The sequence below is a fragment of the Lepus europaeus genome, chromosome 4, assembly GCF_033115175.1.
Source record: "Lepus europaeus isolate LE1 chromosome 4, mLepTim1.pri, whole genome shotgun sequence".
In the NCBI taxonomy this organism is placed as follows: Eukaryota; Metazoa; Chordata; class Mammalia; order Lagomorpha; family Leporidae; genus Lepus; species Lepus europaeus.
In genome coordinates, this window is record NC_084830.1 from 125,167,573 (window position 1) to 125,192,299 (window position 24,727).

Sequence of the window (24,727 nt, forward strand, 5' to 3'; positions counted from 1 at the left end):
CACTGGCTGTTGCGGCCATCTGGGGAGTGAACAGCAGATGGATGATCTCTCTCTGTCTCTCTCTCTCTCTCTCTCTCTCTCCTGTGCCCCGTAACTCTTTCAATGAAATACATTTTTTTAAAAAGTCCCATTTTACCTATATAGAATCTGAAACTAAAAGAATTGAGATAACGTACCCCAAATTCTAGCATTTGAAAGTGATGGACAAGTTTCAGTCTAGATTACCATTTCAGCAGCCACTAGACAATACTATCTCTGCTCAGAAGTGTATGTGAGACACCTTTCAGGTGCCACCTGGACTGTCAGAAAGAAGGGAGGTAATGTCTGGCATGACTCCTTACAGGAGAGAGAAACCACCTGGGCGGAGAAAGGCATGTGCACGAGGAGCGGGATGGGGGACAGCATGAAGAGAACATTGCGAGCTGAAGGAAGAGTGGGATTGATGGAGCATAGAGGACTTTTTAGAGCAGTGAAGCTCCTCTGCATATTATGGTGTGGATACATATAATTATACATTTGTCAAAGCACACAGGATGTACCACATCAAGAGGGAAGCCAATGTCAACTGTGGCCTTTGGGTAGTGACGACGTGTCAGTGAAGGTTCATCAGTTCTGACTAATCCACTCTTCTGGTAGGTGATGTTCATATACCACCCTTACGGGGGAATGTCACATGAGGACACTGCAAAAAGTTCACAGAAAATGTATATTTTGAAAAAAAAATTATGCAGACATTTCAAAATTTTTGCATTAAAATAAATTTCTCTCAATTCCATTCCCATGAATCTAAAAAAAAAAAAAACTTTAGTATAATAATAATTATAATAAAATAATAATAGTAGGGGAGATTGTGGCCATGTGGGGGCAGATATACATGGCAACTCTCTGTATCTTCTAGGCTCTAAAAACTGAAGCCTTTTTAAAAAATAAAAGGAACAGCATGTATAAGGTCCCAAAGGCTGCCGAGAGCCAGGAGGGAAGCTCCTTAAAGTCAGAAATGATGTCTTCTTGCTCACCACGGAAGCCCTTGGTGCCTGGCAGTTGACAGGCACATGAAGAGCCAAGAGAGAACAGTTGTCCCGAGCACGGGCTCTGGAGCTGGTCTGCCAGCACTCAGCTGTGTGACTGTAAAGAACCAGCTTCCTCCCTATGAGCTTTGGTTCTCCCATCTGTGAAAAGCTGGGGGTGGGTACAGAATCCGCCCCTTCAAGTGGTGAAGGAGAAATCAAATGAGGTCACCCAACTAAAGCACATGTGTTGTCTATCGCAGGCCTTGGAGTCCAAGCCTGAAACTCAGTACAGACAATCACTTGTTATTAGGGCTGTGAGTCTCCGTCATGGAATAAATGAGTGCTATTGGTCCAGCTTGTGAGAGGGCAGCGAGGATTTCAGTCTGACTACAGACGGTGACAGAGCAGTGACTGATCAAGCTGAAGCCAGATCAGACCTCCCAACCTTGCCTTCCACCTTTTCCTTACATCCCATTATCCTCACTTCACAACATTCTTTTACAGCTGTGATTTAATTCTATCCTACAAACAAATATATGACAAGTAACGCAATGTGAGTCTTGTTCTTGTTTTATGTAAATCTGTGGAGGCCCACAGAGTATATGTTCCTGTAAAAGTCAACAGGCTGATAAATAGCAGAAAAGCAAATAAAGCTTGTTTATTCTGGCCCCTGGCTCTTGATCCCTCTGCATCGATAATCAGAGTGGGTATGGACACTCTAAAGGAATTCCCGTCATACCAAGGCACCACTTTGACTGGCCAGCTGGCTCTCCACTGTGTCTGCTTGTTTTTCCTCCTTTATAGTCTCCCTTACATTACATTCACTCTTTTTATGATATATTCGAATGTTTGTTTTTGTCAGAATAGCTTATAATTTTCTGTGTTTCGGTTTTAGTATTGTAATAAGTATTTCCTCTCCTAAAAAAAAAAGCCATTCAAAATAGCTCATCCCTGGGTATCAGGAACTTTAGCTTTTTTAAAATCCTGAATGTTTTAAAGAAAATGATATCAAAATTCCCTTAGCTTTGATGAAGAGAAATCCTGTCTTTTGGCTGTGCTCTGGAGAACAGAAGCACTTCCTATCTGCATCTATAACAGTATGACACTCCTCTCCAGTTAGGGGAGATCACGTGACAACGCTCCTCTGTCCAGTGGAGAGTGGGTAGGAGCAATTGTGGCGCTTGCATGCCTGACCCAGGAGATCTTCCTTTCTTTCACCTTGAACAGCTACTGGGTAGGTAGAAGATGGCAGATCTGCAAGATGGAAGGAACCCGGATCCCTGAACCACAGCTTTAGGTGACACTGCAAAATGATCTGGAGACCCATTTTTAGAAAGTGCACAAAGGAGAAGTATAACCCAAGTATGCGAAGCAGCTAGGTTTATCTGTTTCAACATCAAGCATTACATTAACTAAACAAAAGCAAGTAAAGGAGCATGAATACTATACACTCAAACATCAAGGCCATCTTCAGAATTCTCACATCTGAAACTCTGATGAACTTTTACATCTCTTTGAGAATTATATCAAGTGCCAATCCTGACAACATGTGGTATAGATTACAATTGCAGGACTATTAACTCTTCTTGTTCAGGGTAGGTACCATCTACCTTGTGATAGCAGCACATCACAAAGTGCCAGGCACAGAGCAGATGTTCCACATTTATATGTTCAACAACATATAACTGATAATCATCCTAACACCCATCATCTAAGGAAATGATAGTTGAGTGGATCTGGAAAGTACAGATTCTTCAAACAAAAGGGGCGATTTCTTTCAGGAGGAACCCTAGAAAACAAAAGATCCTTCACAACCTGGCTATAGTTCAGGTAGCAAGAGATTTTATTCACTCATTAATTGATTTTTTGAAAGCTATTTATCAAGCATCTATTACATACCTGGCACTATTCCAGGGGACAAAAGTGCAGTCAACAATAACATAGACTAGGTCTCCGTTTCCCTGGCTCTTACACTCTAATGAATTTCTGTGTACATGCTGAAAGCCTTACCCACAAACCAGGAACCAAATCAGCTGGGTACTCAGTGATCTGGGTTTGCATTACAACAATGAGCATGGTACAGTTGAGCAAAGTTATGATGAGAGGTTCATTATGATAATGGTCCATTCTCTCAAAACAGAACACCTGTTCCAAAAATATGATGCAAAATAGTCACCAACTGAAAGCTGGAGAGCAAATTACTAAGATCTGCACTGTGGAAGTTAAACTGTGCAGGAAATAAAATTCACAATTACAAATGGCAGTGGTAAAGACAATCTACTGTGGATGGTCAGAGAATTGGTGGCGAGGATGCTATCAATCTATTACGTTTCTAAGCTCCTGTTTTAAGAGAGTTAATCACACAATTTGGCTACAGAAACACCAGCGATAGCAGATGTGCTGTCCAACTGACCAGGTTAAGAAAAATAAAGGCAGATGGTTTTAGATTAAAGTCTGGATGGCAATGTTGCCATTAGAGAATTGACGTTCTGTCAGCAGGCCAAGGTTCTTTTATTCTACTTACTTTCTTCTCTGAATTAACTGCCACCTGGTGGTCCAAGAAATAATTCAGAAGTTTAGACATGGGCAGTAGGTAAAAACGCACTAATGTGCATTCAGTGATTCATTCAACAAAAATATTTGTTTATTTCTAAAGTATACTGTCAGAGACAGAGAGTGAGAGTGCGTGAGAATGAGTAAAAGAGAGAGAGACCATTCATCCTCTGGTTCACTGCCCAAGTGGCCACAACAGCCAGGGCTACGCTAGACCCAGGCCTTCTGGTCTTGCACATGGGTGGCAGACACCTAAGTACTTGGGTCACAATTTTCTACGTAGAAGCAGCATTAGCAGGAAGTGCCTAGTAGTTGAAAATAGAACATGGGACACAGGCATCCCAAGTGGTGTCTTAACACACTGCACCACAAAGCCCACCCTTAAAAATGTTTATTTAGTGCCTACTCTATATACAATGACATTCCAGGCTGTGGAGGACACAGCAACTAGTAAGAAAATAAGCACAGAAGGTGGCTTTAGATTCTGCTAAGTGGTAATCAGAATAAATCAGATCCATGAGAAGAAGGAGCCCCACAACATTGGAGGGCTCAGAGAAAGCTTTGCTGTGGAAGTAACACTTCAGCCAAGACAGGAAATAAGAGGTGTGAGATTTCTATTACCATAGGATGAATTGCCACAAACTTGAGCCCTTTAAAAAAAATGCATTGTCTCAGAGTTTCTCCGAATCAAGTGTCCAGGTATGGGTTACCTACATTCTCTACTCAATAGTGGATTCAACAGAGCACATAGACATGAGGGTGAAAATCTAGAGGGCCAGTGTAGATTTTTTCCACTTTAGCTGTGAACCAGATGTTCAAAACCAGGAGAAGTCTTTCAAGTAGGGTTGCCAGAAATAGAAAACACTCAGAGTTGGTGACAAACTTGATGTTTTCAGGAAAGGGAAAGCATGTTGTTGTACCAAAGCATGAAAGAGGAAGCAAAGCATAGGCAGGCATGAGGTAGGAGGTATCAGCAGGTGCCAGAATATCTTGGTCCTCAGTGTCAATGACAAAACCTTGAGTTTTAGTGTTTGTGGGAAGTAGAGCCATTAAGATTAGCTGCTCATCCCTTGTATGAGATTATACTCCTCTGCAACAGAAATATCAATGGATGTCCAGTTAAGGAGAATGGGTGACAGTAATTCCCTGCCCTTCCTTTCATTCTGTAAAGTGAGAGCTTGGGGTAAAGGTTCTACACAGATTTGAAATTCCATTATTTTCTGGGTACCATTATAAAGACCATTAAGGTAAAACACTATGAATGTAATGTCTTTCCAATATTGGCTGACCTACTTAGAAAGAAATCCAGTCTTCTGCTTCTTCCATGCATCTTCCAAAACCCATGAATGCACCCTTGAGTCATTTAATAAATTCTAAAAATAATAATAAAAATATTAGTAATACAGAGGCATTTCCAGGAACAAAATGCAATTTGTTCTTTAGTGAGAGGTAAAATCATAGTTAGCATTTTTAGAAATTTCTATCAGGGCTGGCACTGTGACACCCAGTGTTAAGCCACAGCCTGCAGTGCCAGCATCCCCTACAGGCACTGGTTCAAATCCCAGCTGCTCAACTTCGGATACAGCTCCCTGCTAATGTGCCTGGGAAAGCAGTGTAAAATGGCCCACATTCTTAGGCCCCTGCATCCATGTGAGAGACCCCGATGAAGCTCCTAGCTCCTCGCTTTGGTCTGGCCCAGCCTTGGCCATTGTAGACACTTGCGGAGTGCACCAGCAGATGAAAGACTTCTCTATCTCTGCCTCTGCCTCTTTCTCTGTAAATCCACCTTTCGAATAAAGAGATAAATCTTATTACAAATTTAAAAATAAGAATAATTTCTATCAATGCATATTTTCAAAATTATATTGAGACAAGACCTTATTTTTTAGAAATCAAGCTCATCACGGTAATTTTCCTCCTCTTTTCTAAGCTGAGACTGAATGGGAGATTCAAGTCTGAAACAACCTACAAAGGAGGCACTCAATGCTCACCTACCCAGAAGTAAGAAACAGATCTCTTTCTTAGTATCTTCAATTCAAGTACTAGCTGGACTTATATCAAGCCACCCTTTGAGGCTCTGATTAGAAGGCAAAACAAATTTTTAAAAATCCAGAATTTCAATTATAAACTCTGAAGACCCAACAAAAGCTGCTTGATGACACCCACATTTTGTAAAATGCCTCCTCATTAATGTAACTTCCCCAATCTAATTTGAACTAGGATGTGGATTATCATTACAATAAGGCAATACAAGATCCTTATTCTCAACACCCCAATCTTGTTTCCATGGCTGAGACCTCAAACTGTAAAGATCGTATTACATTATTTTCCTCTCAGAAAGTAAGAAATATATTCAGTGAAGCAATCTAAAAATAACTCATTCGAGAGCCAGTGGCTTCCATGGTTACCAAAAGACCCTGTTGATTCTTTGCTCTAACGGGCAACCACAATTGGGGAATCATTTGAATAGAAAACACCACACACTCTAAATAGCACCAAGGACTCTAGAACAAAACTGTGCATCCTTCCATTCCATTAAGTGCAATTTTCTTCTAGCCCCATGAGAAGCACATAGCAAGAAGGAAGGAATACACGCTTGAAAACAAAAAAGAACTTTGTCCCAAATCAGTTTTTTCCATCTGGGAATCCCCATCATGCTGTTCTGCTCTGAAAATCCCATCATAACGTAAATTGTGAATAATAAATTGTGATAATTCCATCATAATGTAAATTCATAACATAAATTGTGAAAATATTGTGTTCATAAGTAACAGCGAATTATTATAATTTTGATTTAAAAAACCAAACAGGTTAACTGAGGCACTTTTTCCTTAGATAAAATTACATCACATAACATTATATGAAAGTTTCATATAGGGGCCGGTCCTGCGGCCTAGCGGATAAAGCTGCCGCCTGAAGTGCTGGCATCCCATATGGCCACTGGCTTGAGTCTCAGCTGCTCCATTTCTAATCCAGCTCTCTACTATGGCCTGGGAAAAAATTAAAAGATGGCTCAAGTCCTTGGGCCCCTGTACCCATGTGGAAGACCAGGAGGAAGCTTCTGGCTCCTGGCTCCTGATTGATGAAGCTCCAGCAACTGTAGCATCTGGGGAGTGAACCACCAGACGGAAGACCTCTCTGTCTCTACCTCTGAGTCTCTCTAACTCTGCCTTTCAAATAAATAAATAAATCTTTTAAAAAAAAAGAAAGTTACATATAAAGCTAATGATGGTTGGAAATGGAGAGATTAATGTACTATGCATATGTATGAAAGATATATATTTCTTCATGCATGTGAATTTTAGTCTCCTAAGATTTGAACACCCTATTTCAAGCTATTTCCAGAATTAAGGAACTAAGAAGGAACTACTTTTGAAAAAATAATTTCATATTCTCATTACAGATTCTCTAGTCTAGTATACTTGAAATGTATTTATTGAAGTATAAGAAAAACAAGCAGCAAAATATTTGTACATTGGTTACATTTTAACCAAGTGAAACAGAGAACATACATTTATTTACCAGCAATCTCGGTTAGAGAAATCAACAGTTGTATCTGACATAGAACCCATTTAAAAATGATTCAAGATATGATTATTCAAATATAATCAAATCACCTTAGTTTATTACACCAAACATCACCTTACAGTACTTCCCTACATTCAGCAATTTCAGCAAGTGGTTACTATGTGCCAAGTATTATTCTAAGCATAAGGACATGCTTGAATAAGATAAAAAAAGATAACTGTCCTAGTCAATCTTACTTTTTAATATTTTTTGAAATGCATAAAGATGGGGGGGGGAGAGAGAGCGAGAGAGAAAACGAGCCCCATTCACTGGTTCATTCTTCCAGTGCCTATAACAGCCAGGGCTGAACCCCAGAGCCAGAACTCATCTAGATCTCTCATCTGGGTTCCAGGAAACCAAGTACTTGATCCACCACCACTGTTTCCCAGAGTCTGCATTGGTAGAAAGCAAGACTCAAACCCAGGCACTTCAACATGAGATGATGTCTTAATATGCCAGGCCAAAGACCAACCCCCAAAGTTTATATTCTAACAATGAAGACAAGAGGATTAACAACATTTCAATCTGGAATGAATTCCATTAAGGAAATTAATTTTAGATAGAGAAGAGACTATTTGATAGAGCGTGCTCAGAAAGACCTCTCTAACGCTATTTTCGACTCTGACTTAAGGTAAGTAGGAGGATTCAGCCGTGAAAAGAACCACGTGAAGGGTACATGGGCAGAAGGAAAAAAAACACAAAGACCTAAAGGTAAAAGAGAGCTTGAGGAAGAAAAAGCAGCAAGCCAGCATGCATGCAGCAGAGGAGACCAGCCAATCAAGGGGAGATGGAAGGGAAGCCAGAAAGGATCCTGGGAAGGAGCTTAGATGGCAGTGTAAGTGCTTCGGGAAGCCATTAGAGAATTGAAGGAACGAAGTAATAGGATCAGAGGCAAGCTTTTAAAAAATGACTCTGGCTGACTGTATGGCCAAGGGACTGCAACAGCCTAAGCACATGATCAAAGCTGTCACTCTGGGTGCCAATGAAAAAGCCCAAGTGGAGGATAATGTTGGCTTGGCAAGGCCAGGTTTAGAAATACAGACAGACATGAGTGGAGTCCCTTCAACAGGATACCTGAACACAGGACAGGATGGAAAATGCTAAGCAAGCTATGAGAAGATAAGGTGTTTCTCATTTAGGAGTGGGCTATGTTCCAAAAACTTGCTAGTGGATTGTTTCAAACTCAGGTTCAACTTTTCCACAGATGTGGTGAGCATCTGCTAGGTATTCATATGAATAATGAAGTGGTCTAACGCTTAAGCTGATGAAAAGCAGGAAATTCCCAGAGTTCCACACCTTCCCTGGTCCCAGACTTAAATCTCGAAGCAAATGGTTCCAAATGGTCACACATGTGCCTTGAGGCTTTTTTGATCTTCCTATCTCTTTCTTTTACCACATTTTAATCACTTGTTGATAAAAAAAAAAATCAATGATCTTCAAGCATCAGAACCATGAAGAAAACTACACCAAGGTATACCTAAGTTAAATTTCTTAAAACTAATGATAAAGAGGGCCGGCGATGTGTCATAGCAGGTAAAACCATCGTCTGTAGTGCTGACATCCCATGTGGGCAACGGTTCGAGATCTAGCTGCTCCTCTTCCTTTTTTTTTTTTTTTTTTTTTTTTTTTTTTTTTTGACAGGCAGAGTCAGACAGTGAGAGAGAGAGACAGAGAGAAAGGTCTTCCTTTCCATTGGTTCACCCCCCAAATGGCTGCTACGGCCAGCACGCTGCGCCGATCCAAAGCCAGGAGCCAGGTGCTTCCTCCTGGTCTTCCATGCAGGTGCAGGGCCCAAGCACTTGGGCCATCCTCCACTGCCTTCCCAGGCCACAGCAGAGAGCTGGACTGGAAGAGGAGCAACCGAGACAGAATCTGGCACCCCAACCGGGACTAGAACCCGGGGTGCTGGCGCTGCAGGCGGGGGATTAGCCTAGTGAGCTGCGGCACTGGCCTGCTGTTCTTCTTCTGATCCAGCTCTATGCTATGGCCTGGGAAAGCAGTACAAGATAGCCAAGTGCTTGGGCCCCTGTACCTACATTGGAGATTAAGAAGAAGCTCCTGGCTCCTGGCTTCAGATTGACACAGCTTCAGCCATTTGGATAGTGAACCAGCAGATGGAAGATCTCTCTCTGCTTCTGCGTCTCTCTAAGTCTTTCAAATAAATAAATAATTCTTAAAAAAAAAAAAAAACTGATAAGGAAAAAAGTAAACAACTATGAAAAAAATTCAGTGTGACTATGGATTCTGTTGCTATTCTTCACAATGCAAATACTGATATAATAGGTCTGGGTAGGACCTCAGATTCTACAATATTAACAGATCCCAGGTGACACAAATACCACTAACATGAGGACCAGACCTTCCAGAAGCAAATTCCTAAAGCTCTAATGGACAAACTGTTTTGGTTTTCTAAGTTAACCCAAAATGTAAGAACCTCACAACCAAAAGAAAAAGAGAGAGATTCAGGAAATCTCAGAAATTTACTGAATTTTTTGAGTCTTCAACCAGTTCTACAACAAATCTAGCCTTTAAAATTTTACTTTCAATTCGTTTGGAAATAAAGGCAAATACTGTTTTGGTTCTCGGAACCATTCCATCTCACTGGGTAACTTTATTCTGATTTCTTTTTGAAACTTAAGCATCTCATCCATTACCAAGTTATTAACTTTGAGTGGGACTCCCTTTGAAACTGTAAAAATGGGACCTGGAATCCACCCATAGCCAACCAACTCACTATATTTCACCAGTCATGACAATCGGCCATAGTTCTTCAACTAGATACATGTGGGAACATCAAGAAAGAGAATCTCTTCATTTGAGCCTAGAAATATTCAGGATGCATCTTCTGCCATCGACTTGCCTCCTTTATTGAAAAAAAATGTAAGAATGCAGTCCAAAGAGAAACAGCAAAGGGAAGACAAGGAGAAATAAAAACTAGGTTCTGGTGTGCCATTTAATCCCTGGATCATACCATTCCTGGTACTTGACCTATGTCTGGACTCTGTGGGCATATTAGCCAATAAAAGGTCTTTTTTAAAAATTTCTTCAATTGGGTCCAGCACCATGGCACAGTATGTTAATTCCACCTGCGGTTCCAGCATCCCATGTGGGTGCTGGTTCTAGTTCCAGCTACTCCTCTTCCAGTCCAGCTCTCTGCTATGGCCAGGGAAGGCAGTAGAAGATGGCCCAAGTCCCTGGGCCCCTGTACCCACGTCAGAGACTGGGAAGAGGCACCTGGCTCCTGGCTTCAGATCGGTGCAGCTATCGCTGTGGCGGCCATTTGGGGAGTGAACCAATGGAAGAAAGACCTTTCTCTCTACTCTCCCTCTCCTGTCCGTAACTCTGCCTCTCAAATAAATAAATAAAATATAATTTAAAAACACATTTCTTTGGGGCCAGCGCTGTGGTGAAGTGGGTTAATGCCCTGGCCTCTCTCTCTTTCTCTCTCTCTCTCTCTCTCCCTCTCCTCTCTGTGTGTAACTCTGATTTTCAAATAAATAAATCTTTTTTAAAAAAAGATAGAATTAGATGGTTTGTTTCCCAAAGATTCATATGCTAGATGCTTGGTCAAAATTTTAAGGATATTGAAGGATGATGGGATCTTTAAGGGGTGAGTCCTAGTGAGAAGTGATTAGGTCATGGGGCCAAAGCTCTCTGAATTAATGCTCTCACCTTAGGAGTGGTTTAGATCTCACAGAATGGGATTTGTTACTATGAGAGCAGGCACTTATAAAGAAGGTTAGTCTCCTTTCTCCATTCTCTCACACACATGGTCTGTCCCTATGCATGTGCTTCTTCTTGGTGCTTCCCCATCATGATACAACATAGCATGAGACCCTCACCAGAAGCTAAGCAGATACCAGCACCGTGCTCTTGGACCTCCAGAAAGGTGAGCTAAGAGAAACATTTTTCTTCATAAGTTACATAGCCTAAGTCATTTTATGTTGGCAACCAAAGAACAGGCTAGGACACTGATTGTTTTATGTCCATAAATTTAATCAAAACTGGTAATGCATCATCTTTGAATGATGAGGAGTTGCAAATCAAGTATTAGGATTCTTGGAGACATTTCTTCCCCACTTGCTGATACAGCATTTGTGAATGAAGGGTAACTTCTACCTGGATGGGAGATAGAGGTTTGTCCAGGAGTCCCTAAAATAGTGTCTAGCACAACATTCACTAATTATAGAAATAATCTCAGAATATTTCTAAAAATAGATGTCAAAAGGCATCTGATGTAGGGTGGGCATTTGGTCTGGCAGTTAAGATACTAGCTGAGACACCTGCAGCCCAAATCTGAGTCCCTGGGTTCAAGTCCCAGTTCTACTCCCACTTCTACCCTCTTACTAATACAGACCCTTGGAAGGAACGGGTGATGGCTCAAGTACTTGGATCTTTGCCACTCATGTGGGATACCAGTTTGAGCTCCAAGCTCAGAGCTTTGGCCCTGGCCTAGACTCAACTATTGAAGGCATTTGGGCAGTCACAGAGTATGGGAGTTTTCCCTCTCCCTGTCTCTCTCTTTCTCTCTCTCTCTGTCAGTCTTTCAAATTAATTAAAAAAGATACGGTGAGTAAAGTGAAAACAGCAGCACCACCACCATACTCATAAACATCTGGACTTACAAAGAGGGTACACATTACCGAGAAAAACAACTGATCTGCGCACACCTTCTTCATTTTCTTAATTTAAAAAAAATACACTAGATTCCAAGATAACAGAATAGGGAGAAAGCTTACTGCTCTAGTCTAGGGGAAGATGGTTTTAAAAAAAAAAGTGGAGAGAGTACAATCTCAGTGAAAAGTTAGGGAGAATATAGCAAAGGAAACTCCTCACAAGTTAGAGGGACACTGTGAGTCGACATGGATCTACATGTTGCCAGCACCAACAAGGACACAACACAACACTCTGGCAGCTGAGAGCCTCAACACTAGCTTTGGAGAGTGAGGGGAGACCAGACAGCAGCAGCCCAAGCCACTGGCAATAAAGTTGTGGGAAGAGCCTGACATGAATCCAGCTTGGAGTCCTGTGGGGAACAATACACCTGTCAACCTAGAGGGGAAAAAAAAAGAAGGCACGTTTCTCTCTCCCTGAACACCCAGCACCGGCATCCTGTAACTAGCAGAGAGAGGGTGGGCACCATTTTGGACATACATAACAGCTGCGCCAGCTTCTGTCCACGTACTAAGCAACCAACCGAGAAGAGACAAATGAGTCTGGCTGGGAGAACTGACAGGGGGCTGGGTGCTCATGACTGTAGGAACCTTGAGTGCTGGCACTGGGAAAACATTGTGGCTGCATGGGTCTCTGAGCAGTCACTATGGGCAACTCTACAAGCAGGGGCTCCAATTGCATAGTGAAGGTTATTGCTGTAGGATCCATGCTGATACTGAGGACTGTATGGATCCTTTATGTGGTTCTTGTGGCAGTGTGGAAGAATACTGCACCCACTGGGACTAGCCCCTGGCTCTGGTCTCCTTGCAGGAAAGGAGGTAAGCAAGAAACTATGCCAACAGAGCAGATCAAAACTCCCCAATGATTAAAAAAAAAAGAAAAAGAGATTGCTATACCCAACTTGGGTGCTACCTTGGGCACTCCCCTCACCCTGGAGCACTGAACAGAGCTCCCTGACCACACCCACCACACACTTCATTATATTCATTAAAAGAGCAGGTATGTCACTAAACAACAGAGGCATAGTCCAAAGATAAAAGCATTCATAGGGAAAAAATTTTAAAAAACAGCAAGTAATTCCACAAATGCCTAAAAATAAATGCAGAAACCCAAGAAATAAGAATAAGGAAGACAACATGACATCTCTAAAGGAACACAACACTTCATACTAGAATGTGAAAATGAAGAGATCGAAGAAATGCTGGAAACGGAATTAAAAAATTGATTGTAGGATTACTTAGAAGTAATCAGAAACAAATATATGAATTAAAGAAATCCATACTTGACATGAATGAAAAATTTTCCAAGGAAATTGCGATTTTAAAGAAAAATCAAAATGAAATATTAGAAATCAAGAATTCAGCAGTAGAGCAAATAAAAAATGCAGTTGGAACACCTTAATGACAGAATCAGAGGCAGAAGAAATATCCAAGTTAGAGAAGAAATCTCTAGAAATTTCATAGTCATACCAAAATAAAAAGATGAAATTTAAAAATGTTCAAAAAGAATTGGAGATTTATTGGATACTATCAAACAACCCAACATATGGGTCTTAGGAGTTCCTGAGGGTGTGCAAAGAGAGAATGCATTAGAAGGCCTATTTAGTGAAAGATTAGAGAAAACATCTCTGGTTTGGAGAGAAAAGAGACGTCCAGGTGCAAGAAGCACATAGAACTCCTGACAGACATGACCAGAAAAAATCTTCACAACACACAGTAGTCAAACTCTCCACAGTAAAACATAAAGAAAAGAATCTAAAATCTGCACAAGAGAAACACCAGATGACTTTCAGAGACTCTTCAATTAGAATCACAGCTGACTTCTCATAAGAAACACTGCAGGTAGAAAAGAATGGCAAGATATATTCCAAGTCTTAAGAGGAAAAAACAATCATCGCAGAATACTGTACCCTGCAAAGCTCCCATTTATGAATGAAGGTGAAATAAAGACCTTCCATAACAAAATGAAATTAAAATCATTTATCGCCACTCATCCAGGCTTACAAAAGATGCTTAAGGGTCAGCTACACAAAGAAACACAGAAATATGGTCATCACTATGAAAGAAGGTGAAGGTGGAAAATCTCCTAGTGAAAGTACAAAAGAAATCCCAAGCAAACAAAAGGAATATTTATGGAAAAATGGCAGGGTCATTCATCAATTATCAATAGTCACCTTGAATATAAATGCACTCAATTCTCCAGTTACAAGATAGAGACAGACTGAATAGATTAAAGGCCGGCGCCGTGGCTTAACAGGCTAATCCTCCGCCTTGTGGCGCCGGCACACCGGGTTCTAGTCCCGGTTGGGGCTCCAGATTCTATCCCAGTTGCCCCTCTTCCAGGCCAGCTCTCTGCTATGGCCCGGGAGTACAGTGGAGGATGGCCCAAGTGCTTGGGCCCTGCACCCGCATGGGAGACCAGGAGAAGCACCTGGCTCCTGCCTTCAGATCAGCAAGATGTGCCAGTGGCCATTGGAGTGTGAACCAATGGCAAAAAGGAAGACCTTTCTCTTTGTCTCTCTCTCTCACTGTCCACTCTGCCTGTCAAAAAAAAAAAAAGATATAGACAGGCTGAATAGATTAAAAAACAAGACACATCTATTCGCTGCCTACAATAAAACACATCTTACCAACAAAGATACATAGAGACTGAAAGTGAAAGGATGGAAAATGATATTCCATACTTACAGAAACCAAAAAAAGAGCTGGTGCAGCCACCCTAATATCAGACAAAATAGACATTAACACAAAAACTGTTAAGAGACAAAGAAAGGCATTATGTAATGATTAAGGGATCAATTCAACAGGATGCTGTGACTATAATAAACGTCCATGCACCCAATTAAAGGCACGTGGCTATTTAAAAGAAATGCTAATGGAGCTAAAGGGAGACATAGATTCCAATACAATAGTAATGGGGGACTTCAATGCCCCACTCTCAACATTGGAAAGATCAACTAGAAAGAAAATCAACAAAGAAATAACAGAGCTAATCAAAACTAAGGACCAAATGGACTTGATACCTACAGAACATTTCATCCCTCACTTACAGAATATACATTCTTCACACCAGGTCATGAACTTTCTCTAGGTTAGATCATAGTCTAGGCCATAAAGTAAATCTCAGCACATTCAAAAACGTCAAAATAAGGGGCCAGCACTGTGGCATAGTGGGTTAAATCCCTGGCCTTAAGTGCCAGCATCCCATATGGGCGCCGGTTCTGGTCCCAGCTGTTCCTCTTCCGATCCAGCTCTATGCTGTGGCCTGGGAAAGCAGTAGAGGACAGCCCAAGTCCTTGGGCCCCTGCACCCACATGGGAGACCCAGAGAAAGCTCATAGCTCCTGGCTTCGGATATGCATGGCTTCGGATCAGCTCATCTCTGGCCATTGCGACCATCTGGGGAGTGAACCACCAGATAGAAGACCTCTCTCTACCTCTCTCTGTAATTCTTTCAAATAAATAAAAACAAATCTTTTAAAAAAATCAATATCATACCATGCATATTCTCTGACCACAATGGAATGAAGCTGGAAATCTACAACTAAAGAATGTCTAGAACATATGTAAATATATAGAAACTAAAAACCATGCTCCTGAATGAACAGTTGTTCATTGAAGAAATCAAAAGAGAAATCAAAAATTTTCTGGAAACGAATGTATATGACAATACAACATATCAAAGCTTATGGGATACAGCAAAAGCAGTGTTAAGAGGAAAGCTGTCGTTTGCAACAAAATGGATGCAAGAGGAAAACATTGTAGTTTGTGAAATAAGCCAGTCCCAAATACCACATTTTCTCCCTGATTTGTGGTAACTGATAGAGTACCTAAAAGGTATTCTATAGAAGTGAAATTGCCACTTTGAGATGTGATGACTTTGAGCTGCTCTTATCTCAACTGTTGAGGAACAGTTCTTTTTTTCATATTATTTGTTGAACTCTTTACTTAGTATTGAGTTAATCTTCTCTGTATAAATTTAACTGAAAATAGATCTCACTAAAAAACAAGAATGGGCAGAGAGCGGCAAGATGGCGGAATAGGAACAGAGCACACGATTAGTCTGGGGGACAGACAGGTTAATAAAAGTGGAGATACTGCAGGGTCAAGGAAGAGTAGGGGAAGAAACAGCAGAGGAAACTCTTCTGGAACTAGTGATTCACAGTGGACCTGCGTGGAGAGCGTGGGAGCCCAAGTTCGGGACACCAGCGGCAGACTCAACGCACCAGTGCTGGAACACGAGGTGAGCCGAACCTCAATAGCCCGAGACACTGGCAGGGAAGCGGAAAGAGGAGACTAGAGGGAATGAGGCTTGAACCTCCGTGGGGAAAAGTTCACCAGGCTAACTAGAAGAGAGAGAGGAAAAAAAAAAAAGTGACCGATACGGACACGAGTTTCTCTCTCTCCGCTCACCCCTCAAAGGCTAGCAACACAAAGAGCAGGCGCCATTTTGGACATACGTCATAAGCAGGGCAACCTCAGGTCTGTACTGGCCCTGAGCCTAGCAGAAAAACCTGACTCTGGGGGGAGGGGTGAAATAACAGGAGATTAGCATCTAACTTGGCAACCCAGTGGGAGACTGCAGGAGAATTGGAGCCCACACTGAGGGCAGCAGAGATTCCCTGTGTGGTCCTTGGGAAAGAGCTTCCAATCTCTGGCTCCTGTGGGTATATCATTTGCCTGCTAACTACCTCCAATTACGTTCAGCTGTGCGGAATTACTTCCCTTTTGAATCAAAAAAAGAAAGAGAGATTTACCACACCTAACCTGGGAGTGTCATCTTTGACACACCCTCAACCCTGAGGAACCAAACACAGCTCTCAGTCCACACTCATCTCAAGCCTCTAAGGCTCCACTGAAAGCAGACAGTACACTTAATATAGAGCCATAGTGTAACAAGAAAAAACACCACAGTGAAGAAACCAAATATCTCCAACATGCCAAACAACAAACGCAAAAACCGAGGTAACAAGAACAAGGAAGACACTATGACGCCCCCAAATGAAAAAGACACCCCAATTCAAGATTATGAAGATGATGAGATCGAAGAAATGCAAGAAGCGGATCTCAAAAAATTGATAAGAACATTAAGAAGTTCTCAAAAACAAATTCTTGAACTACAGAAATCCTTAATAGACAAGATAGAAAATCTCTCTCGTGAAAATGAAATGTTAAGGAGGAATCAAAATGAAATGAAACAACTAGTGGAACAAGAAACGGTGATAGTGACGAGAAATCATAATGAAATGAAGAATTCAATAGACCAAATGACAAACACATTAGAGAGCCTTAAAAACAGAATGGGTGAAGCAGAAGAGAGAATATCAGACTTAGAAGACAGAGAACAGGAAAGGAAACAGGCAAACCTAAGAAAAGAAGAAGAAATTAGAAATCTAAAAATTATTGTCAGGAATCTACAGGATACTATTAAAAAACCCATCATTCGGGTTCAAGGAGTTCCTGAAGGCATGGAGAGAGAGAAAGGATTAGAAGGCATTTTCAGTGAGATACTAGCAGAAAATTTCCCAGGTTTGGAGAAGGACAGAGGCATCTTAGTACAGGAAGCTTATAGAACCCCTAATAAACATGACCAAAAGAGATCCTCACCACGACATGTTGTAATCAAACTCACCACAGTGAAACATAAAGAAAAGATCCTAAAATGTGCAAGAGAGAAATGCCAGATTACTCTCAGAGGATCTCCAATTAGACTCACAGCAGACTTCTCATCAGAAACCCTACAAGCTAGAAGGGAATGGCGAGACATAGCCCAGGTACTAAGAGAGAAAAACTGCCAGCCCAGAATACTATATCCTGCAAAGCTCTCATTTGTGAGTGAAGGTGAAATTAAGACTTTTCATAGCAAACAGAAACTGAAAGAATTTGTTGCCACTCATCCTGCCCTGCAAAAGATGCTTAAAGATGTCTTACACACAGAAACATGGTCACCAATATGAAAGAAGGTAAAGGAAGGAAACCTCACAGCAAAAGTTCACAGGAAGCTCAACTTCTCTTTGACATAGAATTAAACTCTGATGCTCTGTTAAAGGAATGTGTTACAGTAATCTATGATGTTCTCTTGATGTCTGTTAAATTCTAATTGTTCAAAAACAGCTGAATTTTTAGTAAGAGCTATGGGTTATTGAAATATGTGCTTATTTTCAAAGATTTGAATAATCACCTGTAACAATGATCAAATTTGGTCTATATTATGTCATCATTTTAAGGAATCTTATTTCAACCAGATATTTTGGATTTTGAGCCTTCGTGGCATTCTTGACAGGCATTCAAAAAATCAAAGTTCCAAACAATCTGGTCTCTAAAATTTCCAGTAAATCCTGGACTTTGGTTTTCCCAGTTTGGGCCCAACTGAAAAAAATCGAAGGACCTATGTCTCTCATCTTATAGAGACACCGACTAATCAGGCTATTTGGATTATATTAGAAGTACTGTCAAGATGTGACGTGGTACCAAGTTTTAAGTTTCTATAATGGAAAATGCTATTAATACAAATGTTTAAGAATTAAAAAGTCTAATGATCTTGTGTTACTAGACATGATAGTTATCTTAATGAGAAAGCCCCAGAGGCCTAAAGGGTTAAATAATTGTAAAATCCTACAGGTGCTTTCAAAAATACTGTGAAGTAAGCAAGTGCCTCTTGTTGGCTGATGAGTTTATAATTTTAAACATGGCGACAAAGTCTTTTGTCATCCACAGTTATATATGATGTGCTGCTCATAAAACTAAAGCGTTGTTGGTTCTGTGTTTAGCTGTCCTCCTATAGGTTCCTATGGACTTTTTCCAGCCACTTCTACTGTATTCAGTATTTTGGGGTGGCTCTGTAAACAGATGAAGCCAATAATGTATTAACAGTACCAACTGAGAGAAAGTATGGTTAACTGAGGTTACTAAAAACAAAAAGCAATTCAAATCAATTGGCAATCTACAAAAAGAGTTAAAGATTTTAAAAGCTATTATTAAAATTGCTATATTGGTCTACTATGCTATGTTATATGTGTGTACATATTGTATGTCCACATGGGGAAATTTTATTAAGAGTTTTATTTTAATTGGCTTATAGATAAGATTGTCCATAAATTTAAGCTACTAAAATCAATCAAAGATACATTTTAATTTGTGTGACCTGAATCTGTGTATCATATGTTTTAAACTTGTTGGTAGAAAGAAACTAAAAACATTTTAGATGGTTGTGCTTAAGTTTACTGGTTAAACAAACTACACCAATGTTAGATATTTAAGAGGTGTTTCCAAATACATGATTCTTAAAATTTATAGAAGGCATTGGACCTTCTGGTAAATGTTTTCTTAAGTTGTTATCTAATGGTTGAAACGGTTTGCTAAGCTTACGTGTGATATTGCTATTGTCAGCAAAAGATCTAGGACTTGCTCCCTCATTTCTCTATTCTAAGCCCAACTTGTTCTTTCATTTCTCTATTCTCTTCAAGGTAGGAAACTAATTCTATTATGAAGGAATCTGTAGGATGCACAATTTAATCTTTAGACCTTATAAAAGAGATGGCTAACATTTCTCTGTAATAGCATAGCCAAAATAAGAACTTAAATTATAATCTCATAGCTAGATTCACTTCGTCATCAGCAAAGTATACAGTAAGCAGAAAAAACCTCCCTTTCAGACCAAAGGGAAAGAACGTTTTAAAGTGAGAATATAATTTTCCTCATGGGCATTGTCTACCTTAGAAAAACTACTACAGAACATGCCTGTGACTATAGACTTGTAGTTCAGGCCACCAAAGATTAGAGATGGGACACGGGCACTCCCTTGACTTGCATCCTCTGGTCTGCTTTAACACAAACCAGGAGGAAAAGAAAGCTCGGCATCAGAAGCAATGGGTGGCAGGCCTATTAATGGCTGATCTGTACAGTGATCTGCCCTCAAGGAGACCCAACAGGCCAGTCCACTGCAGTGGCTTTCAAAATGGTAAGCCTGGGCTTCAGCAGAAGTCAACTTGTGAAGAGCCCTGGCAGCTCTGCCAAGAGTTGGATCACTGGAAATGGACCTGCCCTGGAGTCGAAGGATGCCCAGGACAGAGCCACAGATCTTATTGGCTCTAAGCTGAAAAGCCCTTCACTCAGCCCAGCTTCCAAAGTGACCACTGCAGCTGAGGGGATGGTCAAGTAGGGTCAGCAACATTGAAGGCAGAACTGTAAATTTCTTGTTAGAGATGCCCCCTGCCTTTACCTGGCCAGCTCCCCTCCCAGGCCAGCCAAGTAATCAAAGTCAACAGAGTGCCTTCCCCTAGGAGGTTCACACCTCCCTTAGGATATACCCCATGTGAAGAGATAGGTAGGTCTGGGCCTCTTAACTTACAAAGCCTAAAGCCCACCAGATTATTATCAAGCCCCTTCTATCAGGTTCTATTTGCCTCTAAATCAGAAAACTTAATTGTAGCTTAGACAGCACCTTTCTTAGCTCCTCTAATAATGACTCTGTCCTTTGTTCTAGACCCTGTCTTGTACACTTGGGCCTCATTCCTTTGTAATCATAACTTCTACTCTACCACCAATGGCTCTACTCCCAACCTGTGTGTACTGATGGTCCTCTTCCCCACTTAATGCTATATAATTGTTCAAACCTGGTAAATGCCACTCTTAGGATCATTGGTTACTATCCTCACTCTGTCTTTTATGACCTTGTCTAAATATGATCAGAGTCGGCAAACTTGGAAGGCTTCCATAGCCTTGGCAACTCATGACGACAGCCTAGGGTGGTTACTGGCACCATAAACTAGAGTGTCAATTTGTTGGGTCAACAACAGGAGCCACTGTGCACTTGCTCCTCATGTGGGATCTCTGTCCTTAATGTGCTGTACATTGTGATTTAATGCTATAACTAGTACTCAAACAGTATGTTTCACTTTGTGTTTCTATGTGGGTGCAAACTGTTGAAATCTTTATACTAAATTGATCTTCTGTATATAAAGAGAATTGAAAATGAATCTTGATGCAAATGGAAGGGGAGAGGGAGTGGGAGAGGGGAGGGTTGCGGGTGGGAGGGAAGTTATGGGGGGGAAGCCATTGTAATCCATAAGCTGTACACTGGAAATTTATATTCATTAAATAAAAGTTAAAAAAAAAACAAGAATGGTAATAGGAAAGGGAGGAGTAAGAAGGGTAGGAATACAAGTGGTGGGTGTGGTAGGAAGAATTATTATGTAACAAAATTTGTAATATATGAAATGCATTAAGTTTGTATACCTTAACTAAAAGGTTTCTGGGTAAAAAAAATATTACACTGATATGAAATTGAAGTCTCAAAAAAAACTACAAGGCAAAAACCTTAAGCATACATTTTAATTAACAAAACTACAGGGTCCCAGATCCCTGTTAATACACCTGAGAAAGCAACAGAAGATGGTCCAAGTGCTTGGGTCCCTGCCACCCATGTGTGGAGATCCAGATGAAGCTCTTGGCTCAGGACTTCTGCCATGTTCAGCCCAGGCACTGCAGCCATTCGGGAGTGAACTAGCTCTTGGAAGATCTCTCTCCCTCCCTCTCTCTCTCTCTCTCTCTCTGTGTGTGTGTCTTTACCTTTCTCTATAACTCTGACTTTGAAGTAAATAAATCTTAAAAAAAAAAAAAATACAACCGGGGCCGGCGCTGTGGCACAGCAGGTTAAAGCCTTGGCCTGAAATGCCAGTATCCCATATGGGTGCCAGTTCTATTCCCAGATGCTACTCCTCCAATACAGCTCTCTGCTCTGGCCTGGGAAATCAGTAGAAGATGGCTCAACCCCTTGGGCCCTTGCACCCACGTGGGAGACCCGGAAGAAGCTCCTGGCTCCTGGCTTCAGATCAGCACAGCTCCAGCCATTGCGGTCATCTGGGGAGTTAATCAGTGGATGAAAGACCTTTCTGTCTCTACCTCTCTCTGTAACTCTTTCAAATAAATAACACAAATCTTTTTAAAAAAAATACAATCTTACAAGGTATGAAACCTATATCATATAACTATGCAAGTATTTCAAATTTGTGTACCAAAACACACTTCTTTTAAAAAAAAATTTATTTATTTATTTGAGAGATAGTTACAGATAGAGAGGAAGAGACAGAAAGAAAGGTCTTCCATCCACTGGTTCACTCCCCAAGTGGCCGCACTGGTCAGAAGCCATGGCCACAATGGTCTGAAGCCAGGAGCCAGGAGCTTCCTCTGTGGCCCCCACCTGAGTCCAGGAGTCAAAGCACCTTGGCCACCTTCAACTGCTCTTCTAGGCCATAACAGAGAAAAAGAGGAGTAGCCAGGACATGAATCAGCATCTATATGGGATGTCAGTGCAACAGGTGGAGCCATAGCCTACTGTGCCACAGTGTTGGCCCCCAAATCACATCTATCTTTTAATTCCTTTTTTATGTGAACTTTCTGAAGCACCATTGTATGATTCTGTCAAGAGACAGAGCTAATTAAGGTTTCAAAAGCTTTAAATAATAAGACCTGATAGTAATGCTAAGTCATCAGAATAGTGTGGTCATAGTGTAGAGCAAAGTCAGTTGAGCAGAAAATATTTTAATCCTCCACAGTCCATTTTGTACCAGGTTGCTGTCCATCTCTCTCCAAAGCCACACAGCATTGGGTTTACATGTGCCTTTCCTCATGTTCTAAACCAAACATGGGGCTGGTGTTGTGCCATAGTGGAGAAAGCCACCACCTGCAGTGCCAGCATCCCATATGGGCACTGGTTCCAGTCCCGGATGCTCCACTTCTGATCCAGCTCTCTGTTGTGGCCTGGGAAAGCAGTGGAGGATGGCCCAAGTCCTTCGGCCCCTGCACCCACATGGGAGACCTGGAAGAAGCTCCTGGCTCCTGGCTTTGGGTCAGCACAGCTTTGGCCATTGTGGCCACTTGGGGAGTGAACCAGAGGATGGAAGACCTCTCTTTCTATCTCTCCTTCTCACTCTGTGTAACTCTGTCAAATAAATAAATAAATAAATCTTTAAAATAAATAAAAACATAAACCAAGCATATGAGGGGGCTTCTGCTAACATCTAGCTAACTCTCGAGTTCTCTTATCATAGAGACACATGTAGGTTTGCCTGAGAAAGAGCTTCAAAGGGAGAAAAGCAAAAATGGCGATCCAAGGACTCTGGCCTGTTAGTAACATCCACAAAACAGGAAGGTAAGACTTCTTGTAAACACAACATCAGAAACCTCTCTACCTGTTTTGTTTATGAGTTACCATGGAAACAGGAGGAGGTGCTTCTCAAGGAGACTGCAGAAAACAACAGATAACTGTGACTGAACAATGTCTATGAATGTACCTTTTTGTAGGTAGGCATTTGGTTCAGTACTTGTCACTTGGGCTCTGTCACACCCCATATCGAGGTGGCTGGGTTTGAGTTCCAGCTCTGCTTCTGATTCCAGCTTACAGCTTCCTGCTTGTGCACACAATAGGAGGTAGTAAATAATGGCTCAAGTTCTAGGGTTCCTGCCACCCACATGGGAGACAGACTGAGTTCCAGACAGCCAGCTTTAGTCTGGCCAGCTCCAGCTGTTGCAAGCATTCAGGGAGTGAACCCGTAGATGAAACATTTCTCTCTCTCTCTCTCTCTCTCTCTCTCTCTCTCTCTCTCTCTGCCTTTCAAATAATTACAAGTAAATCATTATTTTTTAAAATAAATTACCTTGTTCTGAGTCAGGCTTATAACTGAATATTTCCCATTTTAGTAAATGATAAAGTAGTTTAAGTCTTTGTTGGTGTCTACCTCCATTTGAGTTCACCTGGAACACTGAGCATCCCAACTACCTTAGGTCTTCATCATTCTAACAGTAAAGCTGCTTTCATGTACAATCACATCAGTGCCTTCCTCAGCACAATATGCTATTAGTTCAGATTCTCATACATCAATCCTGAAACCCAGTAGCATTCTACAGAACTCACAAGTTAAATGAATTTATTTCATTCTATTATTCCAACAGTAAATAAGCCTTCTCCCTGAGAAACAAAATCCATTGTGAAGATGACAAAAAGTCTTTGTTGTCTGTAATGATCCCTTATTCATCTTATACCCTTTTCCTCTGGGTTTCTGGAGTTGGAACTTGGCTTCTCTCCCTCTTTTCATTCAGACACAGGACAGGAAGAAGCACTGAGCCCAGCGCAACCCTGTGTAGACTATCTCACAGAGGGAGAAGCAGTGATGCTTCCAGAGCACAAAAATACTTCCTGCAGAAGTACAGTGAAGTCTTCACTGTTACCCAAACTCGAACAATGGTAAGCCATGGGAGATGGATTAGTGGATCAAACACCTGTCTCTGTAGCTTGCAGCTTTTCCAGAACCATGGGAGATTATCACAGCACTACATGTTCCCAGTGCAAAAAAAAAAAAAAAAAAAAAAAAAAAAAAAAAAACCTAGCTCTCAACAGCTCACAATGAGGGCATTTTCCAGAGGAAACCACAAATATCCAATCTTGCCTCATCTAGCAGCAAGTAGCCTTAGAAACATCCTACCACAAGCCTCAAAGAATATAGATTTGTTCCTGCTTGAGTCCTGTGGACCAAATCTTTAATCCCCTACCAGGTAATTCCAGTTTCACAAAAGACATGGATGCATGTCTTCTAAGCTCAGAGATTTCTTGGCAATGGCTCCAAGATTGTTCCTGCTAGGGAGAACAGGGTGCCGTCCTGTTCAGCTGCATGTAAACATTCTACTTCTCCTCTCTCACAACGTGCATCTGTGTGTGTGTGCACGCACATCTGTGTGTAGTTGGGATGTGATGCTGTTTGATTCATGTATGTATTTATGCCATAAATATTTAAAGACACTGCGTGCCAGGAATATGTGGTACATGGAAATTTGCTTCTGACCCCAACAGTCACCTGCTCAAGTCCCTGTATGCACAACATTCACAGACTGGAAGGAAACAGTGAGCATGTGAACAGGTCACGTAATA